Source organism: Thunnus thynnus, chromosome 9, assembly GCF_963924715.1.
Source record: "Thunnus thynnus chromosome 9, fThuThy2.1, whole genome shotgun sequence".
In the NCBI taxonomy this organism is placed as follows: Eukaryota; Metazoa; Chordata; class Actinopteri; order Scombriformes; family Scombridae; genus Thunnus; species Thunnus thynnus.
In genome coordinates this window covers 23,468,280-23,482,880 of record NC_089525.1, presented here as the reverse complement: position 1 = coordinate 23,482,880, position 14,601 = coordinate 23,468,280, and the positions used below count along the sequence as shown (strand labels likewise).

The window sequence follows — 14,601 nt, the reverse complement described above, 5'->3', positions numbered from 1 at the left end:
TTGCCAGCACAAATATGAAAACAAAGCATGCTACAGAACAGAACGAAATGAATAAACATGGTTGTAGAGGCAGTATTTGCATCTAGTCACAAAAATGTTACAAAAATTAACAAGAGAAGACAAGACTGAATGTCCCTACATGCAAAAGTGATAATGAATTATTTGTTAATTAATTATCACCTTTATCAGCTAGAGGAATCAGACCTCATTATCTGCTACAATCCCGATAATAAATATTTTCATTCTTCAGGCTCTGTGCTTCAGCACATACAATTTGAAATAAAATAATGAATACTACATTAAAGTGCCAAGTCTCAGATTTAATTTGAGTACGTTTACATCACTGTCAAAAGAACTGTATATAAGATATAGCCCTTTTAACACATAGGGGTTCACACAAGGGTTCAAAAGTAGTTGCAATCTTGCCAATAAATGCTTCAGCTGTGTGGTGTTTCAATGTTAGTTCAGGCACAAAATAGCTCAGATTTGCCATTTAGATTGAGGTGGAGTTGTCTGTCAATATGCGGAGTAAAGAGGTGACCATGAAAGTGAAGAAGATAATAAAGAGAAAAATATATCAGAGAGATATCAAAGGTTTGTCAAAAGTAACAGTTGGGTATATTCTAAAAAAGCAGGTGTGAACAGGAAAACGAGAAGATAGCAAACGAGCTGGTAGACCGAGGAGCACAAGTCTTGTGGATCAGTGGTAAGCCTCAAAAACAGAGAGGGGTTGCAGTTCACAAAAACATACAAAAAGTAACTGATAGAGTTCTGGAGCAAAGTTCTATGGACTGATGAAACAAAAATCAACCTCTATAAAAACTGTGGAAAGAGGAAAGTGTGGAAAAAAAGCAACAGTTCAGGACCCAAAGCATCACCTCATCTGTCAAACATGGTGGTGCTTTTGTTATGGCTTGGGCATGTATGGCTGCCAATGGAACTGGCAAACACAACAATTATTGATGGTTTCATTGCTGACTGAAGCAACAGGATGAATGCAGAGATATAAGGGGCATTCTGTGTGCTCACATTCAGCCAAATGCATCAAAACTCATTAGACCACATTTCATCATTCAGCAAGACAATGATCCCATACAGCCAAAGCAAAAAAAGAGCTTTTCAGGGTGAAGAGGTGGAATATCCTTGACCGGCCAAGTGAGCCACTTGATCTCAGTCAGATCGAACTACAGTCCACTTGCTGAAGACCAGACTAAAGGCAGAGAGACCCCATAACAAGCAAGAGCTACAGTGAAGGCCTGGGAGAGCATCACCAGGGAAGATACAAAGCGTCTGCCGATGTCTATGGGTTGAAGACTTCGAGCAGTAATTGACTGCAAAGGATTTTCCACAAATTATTAAAAATCCCCTCCAGATAGATATGTGTTAAGACAAATAAAAACACTCTGCTTGATACAATAATGTGTGTCTGATATGTGTTTTACACAAAAAAGTATAATTACCATATTAAAAACCTTAAAATAGCATCTTCACCTTCCCCCTCATTAAAAAATCCAGAAGCTATGAATATGCAAATATATATAATTTCAAAAGTTTAAGTGCTGGATACAAGATGTCTCATACATCATTAAAAAGTCTATTCTTAGTGTTTGTGCACTGGATGCTTCAAATTTCCACATCAAACTTGTTTAAGTTGAATATTGAACCAGGATTGGCTTCCAAACCAGTTGTGATGTCACAAATCATGCGTGTAGACCCGCCCCTTAAAATCAGATTTTCAGTGAACACAGAGAAACTTTTGGATTTCAGCAATGTGTCAAACTCACAACACATACATTATTCTGCTCAGTGAAGCCCAAATATTTAACTGTAAAAACATGAAGAAAAACACATTTTTGCTAATTTGACTTCATGTCTATCTGTCCAATTATGTTTGAACCCCCAAAATGTGGGCATTGTGTGTTAAAAGGGCTATATCTTCCACACAGTTCTTTCTATATTGACATAAACCTACTCAAATGAAAGCTGAGACTTTGCACTTAAAAGTAGTATCCATTATTTTATTTCAAATTAAATGACCTGTAGTACAGAGCCTGAAGAACAAAAAAAAAAACGTGTAACTTTCCGAGTACATGCAGTCTGGACATCAGACAGCAATTTCAAGCATTTACACTGTATGTTCTGCAACCTTTATCTGAACTGTACATGTATGCATATCTGACTATGACTAAAGCATCATGTTTTAAATCCACATGGTTGATATTTGTAAACCCCACCACTCACTGGATATTTCATGGTATGATGCTACTATGAACCGATGTTGCGAGGTGTAGGATTTTTAAATATTTATGACAACAACCTGTGCGGGCTTTGATTTGCTTCCCACAAATCTGTTTAAGATTTAATATGATTTGGTGTTTTAGTTTGTCCACGAGGTAAAACAACTTATGTAGTTTTGAAGCAAAGATGGTGCACTGCTTATTTATGTTATCATTGCTTGATGGAGGAATTGACTTGTGAACTGGAAAAATAGAATATCCGGAAAAAAACAAAACAAAACAATAACTATAATGTCTCCCACTGCTACTCTCTTTGCCTCATTCCCTTCTAATACCCTATGCCTCGTGTGTGTGTGTTTTTAATAACTTTTATGCATTAAGAACTATCACCTGGATTCACTCACCCCCATTGCCCTCGGCCCTCCATTCACCGCAGTTTCTACCCAATGGTGGCTCTGAATCCAACACCGATCAATAAGAACAATCAAATGTTGCTCTAGGGTGTTGAAACCTCTTACCATTTACCACACGATCATTTTACCTGCAACATATCAACACACTTTCACCACTTGTATTTCCAGACTCCATGCCGTTCATGTGTTTTTTTCCCATTTCCTCCAATCCTTGTGTTTGCACGGAAGAATTGAAATTGATTCCTCCCACTAATTGCTGTAAACACTGCAACAAAGTACAGCCAAGGCCTGTGACATATGTCGACTTAATTTTCTCACTGCTTTCCTCTCCAGCATAATGACTTGTAAGTAGCTGCAACATGATTTCACTTCCAGTGATAGGTGTGATTAAAACTAACTGCAATCACAAACAAAACCTATCCAGTGTTCACTGTAATATAAATCAAACATGTACTGGTAAAAAATAAGTAGTGATGATAATATAGCAGACTCCTCACTCCAATTTTTCTGCTGAAGCAAAACAATTTGGTGTTGTTGCACAATCTCTTATTCGTATGTAAATTTTTTAGGAAAGCGTTAAGTTTTTATGTAGAGGATCATGACACTTTCCCTTAAAAATTAAATACAGCATGATTGAAATATGACTTGAGACACACTGGAGCACATATCTACATCTGCATAAGCATCAACAATACTACCAGCTGAAATTGCCTTCAGCCTATTTAGAAATGTGGCAAACAGGATAAAATTAATATGAATAACAATGTTCACTATAATAACCAAAAGTAATATGCAGCAGGTTATAACTGTTGAAAAAATACCCATGTGAAATAACTCAAACTTGTGTCTGCACACTGTGCCACTGTCTTGGAGCCTGTAATCCTCAGAAAGGGGGCTTGTTTACTCAGTGTGGTTTTTAATCAGTGTATCTCAGTACTAATAATCTGTCTGAAGGGCATCACTGTATTTCCCTCCAAGAGTCGGGTCCTGCTGTCCAGTCCTCACAGTGAGGCAAATCTAATGCAAAGTCGTTATTACACTGCAGTGTGACATTTATAATCCTTTCTGCAAAAAGTGGATATCCTGTTTTAAACTAGAGGTATAGACATTGCTTTGAATGTTCTTTGTAAAGTAGACTTCTCTTGGGTTAATGTTTAATTATGTGAGGAGTGTTTGTTTTGTTTGATATGATGATAATCCCTCCTCACCCTCTTCCAACTGCCCCATTCATGGAGACAGCTATTTGTACATGTGCCTTTCAATCTTTGACAAGTGCCTCCATGAATAGCTGCAGAAACCAGTGTTCCATATTTTGTTGCAAGTATACTCCTCCAGATGTATGCATATGTTCATGTTTGTCTGCTCACATCTGTGTTTGTATGGAAGTCTGCATGTTCATGCATATGTGTGTGAAGCATGTAGGCGTATGTCTGCAGACATCTGTTTTTGTGTCTGTAAATTGTGTGTCCATGCATATCTGTGTCTGTGTGAGTGTGCATGAACACACATGGACAAATCTGTCTTTTAAAGGTGTTTTTTTTCCCTGCCTCTTATTCTACCTTTTGTTTTCTGACAGGAAGAAGACTCGGTGTACCTACAGTAATGTATGCATGTGTTTTGAGTTTACAGGTGTATATTTGCATGTGAGCATATTGTTGTATGCATCTACACTAAAGTCTCCATGTGTATGAATTGTTGTTACAGTTGTGAGCATCTGCACAGTGCAAGATGCCTTCATCTCCCTGAGTGGGACAGTGTCAGAGTGGGAGCAGCTGGACAGTAATGACTGCCCACTATTCACCAATCTTTCACTTGCCTTTACCCCTATGGGCCCCAATTGTGGCCTCATGGGAGCCCACTAGATTGCTTGATACTTGAAATTCTCCCTGTGGAGACCATTTTCTGAGTAAATGCCCCTCCTCCAGATGCACTTTCACAATTACTGCCACAATATTTCATGGTGAGCTGGTTGACACTTTGTATACAGTGCTAAGACTCAGAATCACAGTAACATGCAAACATGATTTAGTGCCTCAAAGGAGAAAAATGTGGCAATATTCTAGACCAGTATCCCTAGGAATTAGGGTCATATTGGACATTTCTGTACCTCATAAATTTACGTCCACTGCCAATGCAGAGAGTAATGTGCCCTTTATCTGGTGAAGCAGAATGTAAGGGTAATTTCTTTTGGCCACTTGGGGCAGTGCAACAAGCTGTAAACACAACAGTGACACATTATCACCATATAAAGTTGATATGGCAAACGTGTTAGCAAACAGTTGCTAATTTACACATCCAGCAGACTAGGGCTGTGCTAGCCTGTAAACTTTTACAGTCTATCCTCGACCACTAACTCATAAGGGAAATATCCAGCTCTTTAGCTTAAATCCTCCACTATGTTCATCAGCTAGTTGCAAACTTTGTCTGTCTGCTGTTTGATGCTGGGCAGGTTGCATATAATTGGTTTTATCAGAGAAAACAGCTGCTTGCTGCAGCTAGAAACAACGCTGATGGGAGCGGTGAGAGTGGACCATAATGGTAAGATGTGGTTCGAAAAACCATAAACAATGAGCTGAAAGAGGCTCAAATCCTCCGTAGAACTGAGGGGAACTACAGAGTCAGAGTGATCTCTTCTTGGTTTCACTTCACTACAAGCATCACCTTTCACATTACATGTAGTTATTTGATCTGTTGTTAATATAAAAATACTGATAAGAGCAGCTTTAACCGTACCACACATACTGTTTTGCAGAATTGTCCAATATCAATGTTCATGTCTGTTGATAAGGATGCAATATTCTTATAATACCTAGAAAATAAAGTATCCAATGTCAGTTCGTCATCTCAAGGATATGAAGATTTGAAAACGTATACTTCTTGATAATAGCTTAAAACCAACACAGGGCAGGTTGTCAATAATATTTTGGAGGAACATAACAAATATAATGCAGGCATATAGTAGAAAAGTATCTCTATAGGAGGTGGATTCAGCCTCTGGTTATTGGTTATTCTGCTACACATTGACTTTGAAGAGAGATTCTGAATTACACATAATGCTACTTTTATCTGAAAGTGCAGTTACAGCATAAACAAAGACATGGTCTCTCTGGTATTCTCTATTGTGTCCACAACAGCAGCGGCAGGAAATACCCACCCCCAATTCCCTGACACAAAACCCCGCTGAAATGAAATCTATACCCCTGATAGTGTGATACTACAGTACAGGGATGAACTACAGATAAGCCAGCTGGCAGCTTTGCTCTTCTCACCCCTTTTGACATTTCAAAAATGCCACCCCCAATCATCCCTTGGCTTAAATCATGTCCCACCACCATGAAGTCACTGCCGCCCCATAATCTCTGCAGGACAGCTGTTTTACATAAGGGAATTATTGTGTAAGAATTGAATTTGAAATATGGGCACTTTGGACTGCATTTTAAAAACCATACATGCATAATAACACATAATAACAATGGTAATAATGGTAAGATTTCTAATAATCAATCAAAAAAGATAACCCAAAAGTAACACTGATTTAAATGGAACATAAATTAAGGTGTTGTGGTGAATGTAGACTTTGAAGCTTTGATTTTGCATTAAAGTTTAGACATTAAACTGCCTTCACCCACAGTGGCTTTACAGTGAGTCAGTGTTGCACAGTTTCTGTATGTGCAGCTGGTGACCTCAAGAAATTCAGTGTACAAAATCTCAGAAACTCGGCAGCCTTCTGTGGAGTTACATCGGAAGTAAAAACTCTTTTCTAATGCCTCTTCTTGGCCTCATGTAAATCTTTACTTTCATGACTTAATTGGGTACAATAATATTAAAGGGATCACAGTTTTCACTTGTTCACCCTACTCAGCATATTTCAGAGAAATAGCCTGCCAATCGCCGTATTTTTGCTTGAGAATACAGTAAGTACAACATCCTTATGTTTTAGGATGAACTGTCCGACCCCTTCAGTATTAACCTTTGGTTTAAGGCAAAGAAAAACAAAACTGGTAACGCATGCTGTGGTTCTTCTGCTTCGTGTTAAAGCTCAGTACATTTGAGGATGGACCAAATGAATACATTTGACAGGTATCTTCAGATTTTCTCTCTTTGAAACTGCAATTGAGAAAATGTAGACAGGTCCTATAAACAGAAAACTCAAGTCAAGTTGAAGTGCAATAATTAAACGAAACTCTTCACCCATGGTTATTTCTAGGCCCGTGGGATTTAATTAGCGGGTGCTATGTTTTGAAAGAAAGAAGGCAAGTAGAGGCAATAGAAGCATAGCCTCTGGTGCAATTAATTGGATGACCTGGTGATAAAAAAACCCCACAACTCTGTGACACAGTGACTCTTGAATGACAAAGCGAGGATTCCCAGTCTAACATCCGTTAAACCACTCCATTACAAAGTTTGTGAAAAGGGCTTGGGATGTGATTAATCATCCAGCATATTGTTCGACTTTACAGAACTAAACTTGTTTAAAAACCCCATTACACATCATACTGTGTCGATGTCCACTCTCTGATATATACACTCATTCTGCGCACACACATGCATACAGATGTGCACAAAAACACACAATCCCAATGCTTCAAAGGGTTGACCTTGGACCAATTCCCTGACAGTAATCTTTCAGAGCATTTCTGTCTGTATTTCTGCTCTGCTGCTAAATGAGACGTTCTGAAGGCAACAGGCTGGTGGGTTGAGTGTATGAGGATGTCAGTTCACATCCACCTCTGATACCAGCCATGCCCTCACTCAGTCACTCTCATTGTAATAAAGCCGTTCAGACTAGAACAAGCAGCAATTTGCCCTGAAGAAAAGTCTCTGCATGGGCAAAGATATGGGCTAGAGGTTGGCATGTTCTCTTTCTGTCTCTGCCTTTTCCTGCAGACATCTGCTGAACAACTTTTCAACAGCTTTAGTTCCAGATGTAAGTCAAGCCAACACCTGCCCAATGGCAGCTTATCACCTGATCCAGTCAGCCTTGAGAAAACCACCTTTGCATTCTTTCTTTTCATCTTTTCCCAAAACAACACAAGGTGAAAATCAGCATGCGCAAAATTTTACCGTTATTGTTCCTTTCATTCTGAAGTATTTTCCTTTTATAATTACATTCCAAACATGCATTCAAAACCAGATATGCCGAGATATCAATATTAGAGCTGCAATTAACAATTGTTTTGATTATGGATTAATCTGCCACTTATTTTCTTGATTTATTGATTGATTAGTTTTTTCATAAAATATCAGAAAACTGCAAAAATACCCATTATATTTATCCAAAGCTTATGGTGATATATTTGAATGTCTTATTTCGTCTGACAGTCTAAAAGCCCAAAATATTAATTTTACTGTACTATCATATCAAAGAAAAGCAACAATTCTTTACATTTGAGAAAATTGTCAAATGATTTGAGCTCTAATCAGTATTACCAATTTTGAGCCCATTTTCAATGTTTTTAAGAAAATATTATTATGATTTTCCACAAATAATGTTGACCAAAGAAAAAGCACACTCTGGTTAAGTGGAGGTATGTATGAAATGAAAGCCAGTGTGAGGGGAGCAATTGGCAATCAAAACGCAAAGCATAGCAATCAGTCGAGGACCTGACACAATCAACTACGCTTAGTAGTCATTATGTGCTTAGCAAAATGTTCAGTACCACTTAAGGCTGCAGTCATTTTGTCAGTATGACAGCAACAATATCATTAGCATATCTTCTTCTTATTATTATCTTCTTATTCAGTTCAAAACATTACTTAACTCATGTGCTTTTATTAAAAACTGAAGAAAAAAAAGCAGAAATTAAGCATTTCTAGTTAGTGCAGGTCCTCTGAGTAACAGGCTTTTGGGAGAGACTCTGACCTGAGGCGATACTGCCCCCTAATGCTTTAGACAAGCAGTACATAGAACATAAAGGTCTTACCTCCCTTTACAGCTGCTGTTTACAATTCAGCTGCAACAGTGTTGCTGTCACTGACATCAAACTATTGGTTAGTGCACTCACTGAGAGTAATCTTATGTGTCTTTTGCGTTGGCATTCTCTTGCAGCCGTCTCTATAGGAGGTCTGGCGTTAGGAGCACTTTCAGCAACCTGCCGTAACTGAGGCTCTCTGCAGTCATGGCAACCCCTGGGGACACATACTGAGAGTCTACACAGGGGCTCAAACATACTTATAAAAGAAATGTCAAGTTTCATACAGACCATGGAGGAAAATGGCAAATGCAAATGTCATTTATTAAGACTTACTTCAGCATTTGTCAGACTGCAAACAGAATGAAATTAACACCTGAAAGAAGAAGAAAGCTCCTTTATATGATAAAATATGTAAATAGGATCATACCGAAATGTGTTATGCTTGTAAATCAAGCAATACTCTATGAAGAAGAAAGAAATATTTTATTAAATTACTTAATATTTTGGTGCTGAAAAGGTTAGCCGATTAATTGATGTCACCTGACTGAGAATGAACAATTTTCATATCAATTAATTGCTTAAATAATCTATTAAGAAAAATCAATCAAAAATGTATCAGATTTGCTGGTTCCAGTTTCTCAAATGCGTCATTGTAAACTGAATATATTCTGGTTTTGGACTGTTGTTTGGACAGACTGGAACATTTCCAGACATCACTTTTGGCTCTGGGAAAATGTCATGTCCATTTTTCACTATTTCACAGTTTTTAGACCAACCGATTAAACAATTGTTAGTTACAGTCCTGAAATATTTATTCTTTTGCATAATTCAGTGCTTATGTTATCCTTGCAAGCATGTATTTTACTGTCTTCTGAAAGGAAATTGAGGCCTCTATATAAAGCATTTAATGACAACCAAACCTAATAACCTAATTTCCTTTGTATGTTATGGACAAAAGACTTTAGTGTTACAAACTGGTCAGCAACTTCTTCAACATTTCTGTGCTACTGAATAGTCTCTAACAGCCAAACTACCTTGATCCAAGTTCTCCCTGTCACCTTATTAGTGCTGCCTCGCTGCCTCAGGCCCGCTCAACCAGAAAATATGTCACCTATCTGTGTCATTATGTCCCCATTTTTGTGAAGCTCACAGTTCACGTCTCGCTGTGGTCTCTATCCTGTTAAAACTAGATTGCTGGAGACAGAGCAGTAACATCTCTGGCAACACAATCCAGGGTCACTCATTGCCTAATTGTTGCTCATTAACTCCGAAGCACCTCTGACCTCTTCAGAACACCATTCCTTATCAGAGTACCTTAAAAGATGCACTGTGGCCTTCATGTGTCTCAAACCTCTGCTGATCACTGCCAGACTATGTGATTATATGATCAACTTTCTTTCGTCACTAGTATGTGCAAACTTAGTGTCTGCCTAAATAATACATTTTCTCTCTTAGATCCCAGGTTCAACTGTGTCACAACTCTTAGGGAAATTAATTCATACATTTCATCTGAGGACCAAGGAGGCATATTGTTTTTTAACCAGCAGGATTCTCAGCTCAGTTGGGTCAGACACACTTTCAGACACCCTCTTTGACCCAAATAAACCAGAAATTGACCATGATCTCATGGCCCAGGATATAAGTGTGTCTGTCTGTAAAGTTCTGTATCTTATGGTTATAAAAAGGGCACTGGTAGGTAGATAAAAACATAGGTCCATATATTGTGTTCTCAGTGGAAGCAGGATGGAGTCATGAAATACATGTAAGGTTTCTGTAAAGTATGCATGCATTTTTAACCCAACCGAGTGAAGACGCATGTCAATAGCGAGCCAATGTGATAAAATTCTAACCTTGATATGTCATTATGAAGGCTTGACTTCATAATGACAGAGAAACACCTGACTGTGTCCTCAAAGGTACCGATCCTGCCTCATCTCCTGTACTTGTATGACCTGTTTTGTCTCCACATCCTTGACTAGTTCTGACTATCTGTCGTCTTTGTTTTTTTTTCTCCAAAATATGGCTATTACAGTGTCTTGTAGACTTTCACACACTCTTATCAAATTTATCTGCACACATAATATTGGATCACAGCTGACAGGTGTCACAAAGAGTATAATGTCATCATGGAAAAGAACAAACAAAACATCAGATTGAGGCAAGTATTACCTCTAGATTCATGTTGGAATATGGAACTGATCTCATAGCTAATATTGCAGAGAGCAGGTGAAAGCCTGGACAAAGCTAAGTAAGGTCATTCCCTGCCAACTGTTTTCCTGAATCTCCACATGAATACTGCATTGTGATTAACTCTATGAACTGTGCAGTTACATTTAAAAGCAAGTTATACTCAAGAGCTGCAAGTTGCTTTAAGAACACAAATCTTCCCAAAAAGTCAAAAGATCATGTTCTGTTTACTTTTTAAGTGGATGAGCACAGCTTGTACGCTATCTGTCCACTTGGCTGCTGTGTCCTGCAGGCATGCAGCCAGCGGTGGGCACAGTAATGAGCCTTATTGCTTCACTACCTGTACAAAATTATTGGCAGGGATTTATCCGTGATGGCTTGGTGCACACCAAGTAATACTAATTGAGTAATATATTCATGTGGATGTCAGGCATGTGAAAATAAATAAGTGCTTTACGTTTTGATAAAAATCCAATGTTTGTCGCAAGTCACCTTTTTCACCTCAACAAGGAGCTTCACCAGAGTAGTGCAAGGCTCCTAAAGGTCTCAGCATGTCTGTTTGCACCTATTAACACCACACAGACGGTCAAGTCAGTCAGGTGAGACGCTGTTGGGCATCTATAGCGGACCATCACCAGCAGTACCCATTCAACTCCCAGGGCACTATATATTGTACTGTTTACTGTAGTAGCAATTTACCAGTTATACCATAAGTTTGTATCGTAAACAATACTGTAGTGTAATCAATTATTATGTTTACTGCTAAAGCACCACAGATTTGCTGTCCATAAATCACTGCTAATGGACACATTCATCCAACAGCACAAACAGACATAAGACATCATCAAGGACAATGTTGTTTTAATGCCAAATCACTTCAGCAAAAAACTTTGATGACAATAATCCCATGTGCATATAACTTCTGACGGTGAGATGATAGGACTGCTGCAGCCAAGCACTAATGTTACTTAAGCATAACTCCACTCATATCATATTAAAGGTAATAAACTGTTACAAACAACTATACAAACCACTGACCAACAAGATTATATGATAGTGTGAAGTGCAAATGAAGTAAAATGCTACATAAAGATGCATAATGCAGAAAATAAATTATGTTCACAACAAGCAACAGGAGCTGCAACAGGCCAAAAAAAACCAAACAAACCCTGCTGCAATGAGCAAATATCCAACGACCAAACTGCATCACACAGCAAACATTACATTTAATGCAAGTCTTACCTTAAGAAGAGTTTCTTCGGGAGCTTCTGTACAAAAACTGGATCGTTGAAGTTTGTCAGTTGCATCAAGCTGGACTTTTCAGGGAGCAGTGACACCACAGAATTCAAGGTTGTGATGTTCTAGAGTTCTAGATGTTTGGTTATAAAAGGGTCTTGTTGTCATGACAATAATTAACCTGATTTTCTTTTGAGATGGATTCAGCTTTTGAGACCTACTATAAAGCTAAACTATGTATGGAGTTTTTCATCCATTTTCTAAGCTTAATGGATGTCTAGTACTGCAATAATAATAATGATTAATGCAATTTAAGGATTCTGTCATTTTAACAACAATTGAACAATCAATATTTTTACCTTGTGAAAAATATAGCATTTTGATATAGTTTATGACCCAGGTATGTGTTAAAATATTAATCTAGACCTCCATCCACATTCAAGAAAAAACAAATTTGAGAAATTGATTGTGGTAGAGAACACTCTTTCTCTCTGAAGCATTCAAACCCTCATCCCAGACTCTTCCATTGGGATTAGGCTTTCCAGTAGCAGCCATATCTGGACAGTGGATACTAATGAAAATGTCAAGTAACAATCGTCATACTTGGACAAACAGGCCTACATAACTTTTTTCAGGTTACTTATTCATTAAATCCTCAGTTTATAATGGAGAAATATGAGTATGCTGTTGTGAAGCTGGAAATCTGCACCACATGCGAATGATATTTGAAATACAAAGCTGTAGATTCATCTGCAGTAAACAGAGTATATCATCCCCCTGAATAACATACAGTAAGAATCAAACAAAAGTGAAATATATGTAGTCAAATATAATTTTAGGAATACTGTGGAGCACTGAGACAAGGAGCCCAGTTATCCACTTAGATCTTATTCTAAGTGGATCTTATTCTTAAAAGTACATTAAGCAATACTGTGTTTTGAGAACAATGTGTGGAAATCATTGTAAATCAAAACCCTGGAGAGATTCTGAGTTCTGAATAATAGCAAACTATACAGGTTGCACTGCACTAGTGAAATCAAAAGTGAACTTACTCCTAAACTATGACTTAGAGGAGTCCACTGCCAATTAATTATATAATGGGGGTGCTTGTTATCATGTGACAGGACAAACCATGTGATGCCAGGTCATTTCAATTCCCAGAGACAGATTAAATGAAAAACTGTCCCAATGAATATCTCATCCGGTATGGTTGTCTGATTAGATTTCGGCACATAGATCAGACGCGGAAACTTGCTCTGAATATATCCAGCTGGGTAGAGACTGAAAGTTTGAAATGTTTGTTCATAATGAGATAAGTGTACTGCCCAGAGCCGATTGTATGAAGCTGCAGAGGAAGGCATGACTTCACAAAATGGTCTTTGTTAGTGTTAAAACTGTTAATCATGTCCTGATATGTCATGACATGATATGTAAGAATGCACGACACGATATACATTACTGGTCTCCACTTTTAAAATTGCTATATTTCATGCATTCTCGCATATTACCATACCATAATTTGTGTTCCAGACATTAGACAAATATAATGAAGTAACAAACTCAACTGAGGTAATTAACAAGAAGCAGATTTTCTGAAGAAGCATTTTTCACTGTTTCTAGCTGGACTCCCTTCTGTGTAATGGCTTGAACCAAGAAGATGAGACTGTAATAGCCAACGGCAATAATCACATAACAATTCAGATTTTCATATAGTCCAATGCAAACTTAAATTAACTTGTTGTAAAGGGTTAATGTCTGTACTGTATTTTTGTGGGAATCATGGGTAGGGATAACACACATCTCCCTTGAGTCTCATGACCTATCTGAGAGCCTGTACAACTACAACTCAGTTGTTTATGTTATTACTCATTTACTGTAATCATGCAATCATGTATTATAATACATGCATCTTTATTTTTTTACCGAACATTAATTGATTCATCATGTCGCCATTTCAAGCAAAAATACCAAACATTATCTAGTTCCACCTTCTCAGATGTAAAGATTTGCTCATTTTCTTTGTCTTATGTGACAGGAAACTAAATATGTTCGGGTTTTGGACTGTTGGTTGGATAAAGCAAGACATATGAAGACCTAACCCTGGACTTGAGAAAAATGTGTATTTGTTCACATTTTTACACACATTAATTTGACATTTTTAGGCCAAACAATTGAGAAATAATTGTAAGATTAATTGATAATGAAAATAATTATTAGTTGCAGCCCTAATTGGTATCAATTTTGATGAAATTCTGTTCTGTGGCATAGATACCCTTCTTCATGTTCCTTTAGCGACAATATAAATCACCACAAGGTTTGCCTTGCTGACCAATTTAAATTCTCTTCCAGCCTTTACATCAGTTCATTGTTGAGCTTCACCAAACTGTAAATCTACCTTTATCTTCATCATTCAGAGGTCACTAACCTGACCTTACTTGGCCACTTACCTTTTATATCAGCCTCTTGAATACCAAACTCAAAGAAAGAATTTCATTCATTTCAAAAGAATGTTGCCCTCTTCTTGAACTAGTAAGTTCAAGCATTAAATGAAGAGATTTTTAAGTAAGTGCTGGTTAACTCTGCACTCTAACTCTGCATGTGTTCCCACACAGA

General features: G+C 37.7%; 1 protein-coding gene across 1 annotated transcript in view; it reads left to right on the top strand.

Moving 5' to 3' along the window:
- sfxn5b (sideroflexin 5b) overlaps positions 1-14,601 on the top strand; it is a 341,220-nt gene that overhangs the window by 103,879 nt on the left and 222,740 nt on the right. The window lies entirely within an intron of this gene.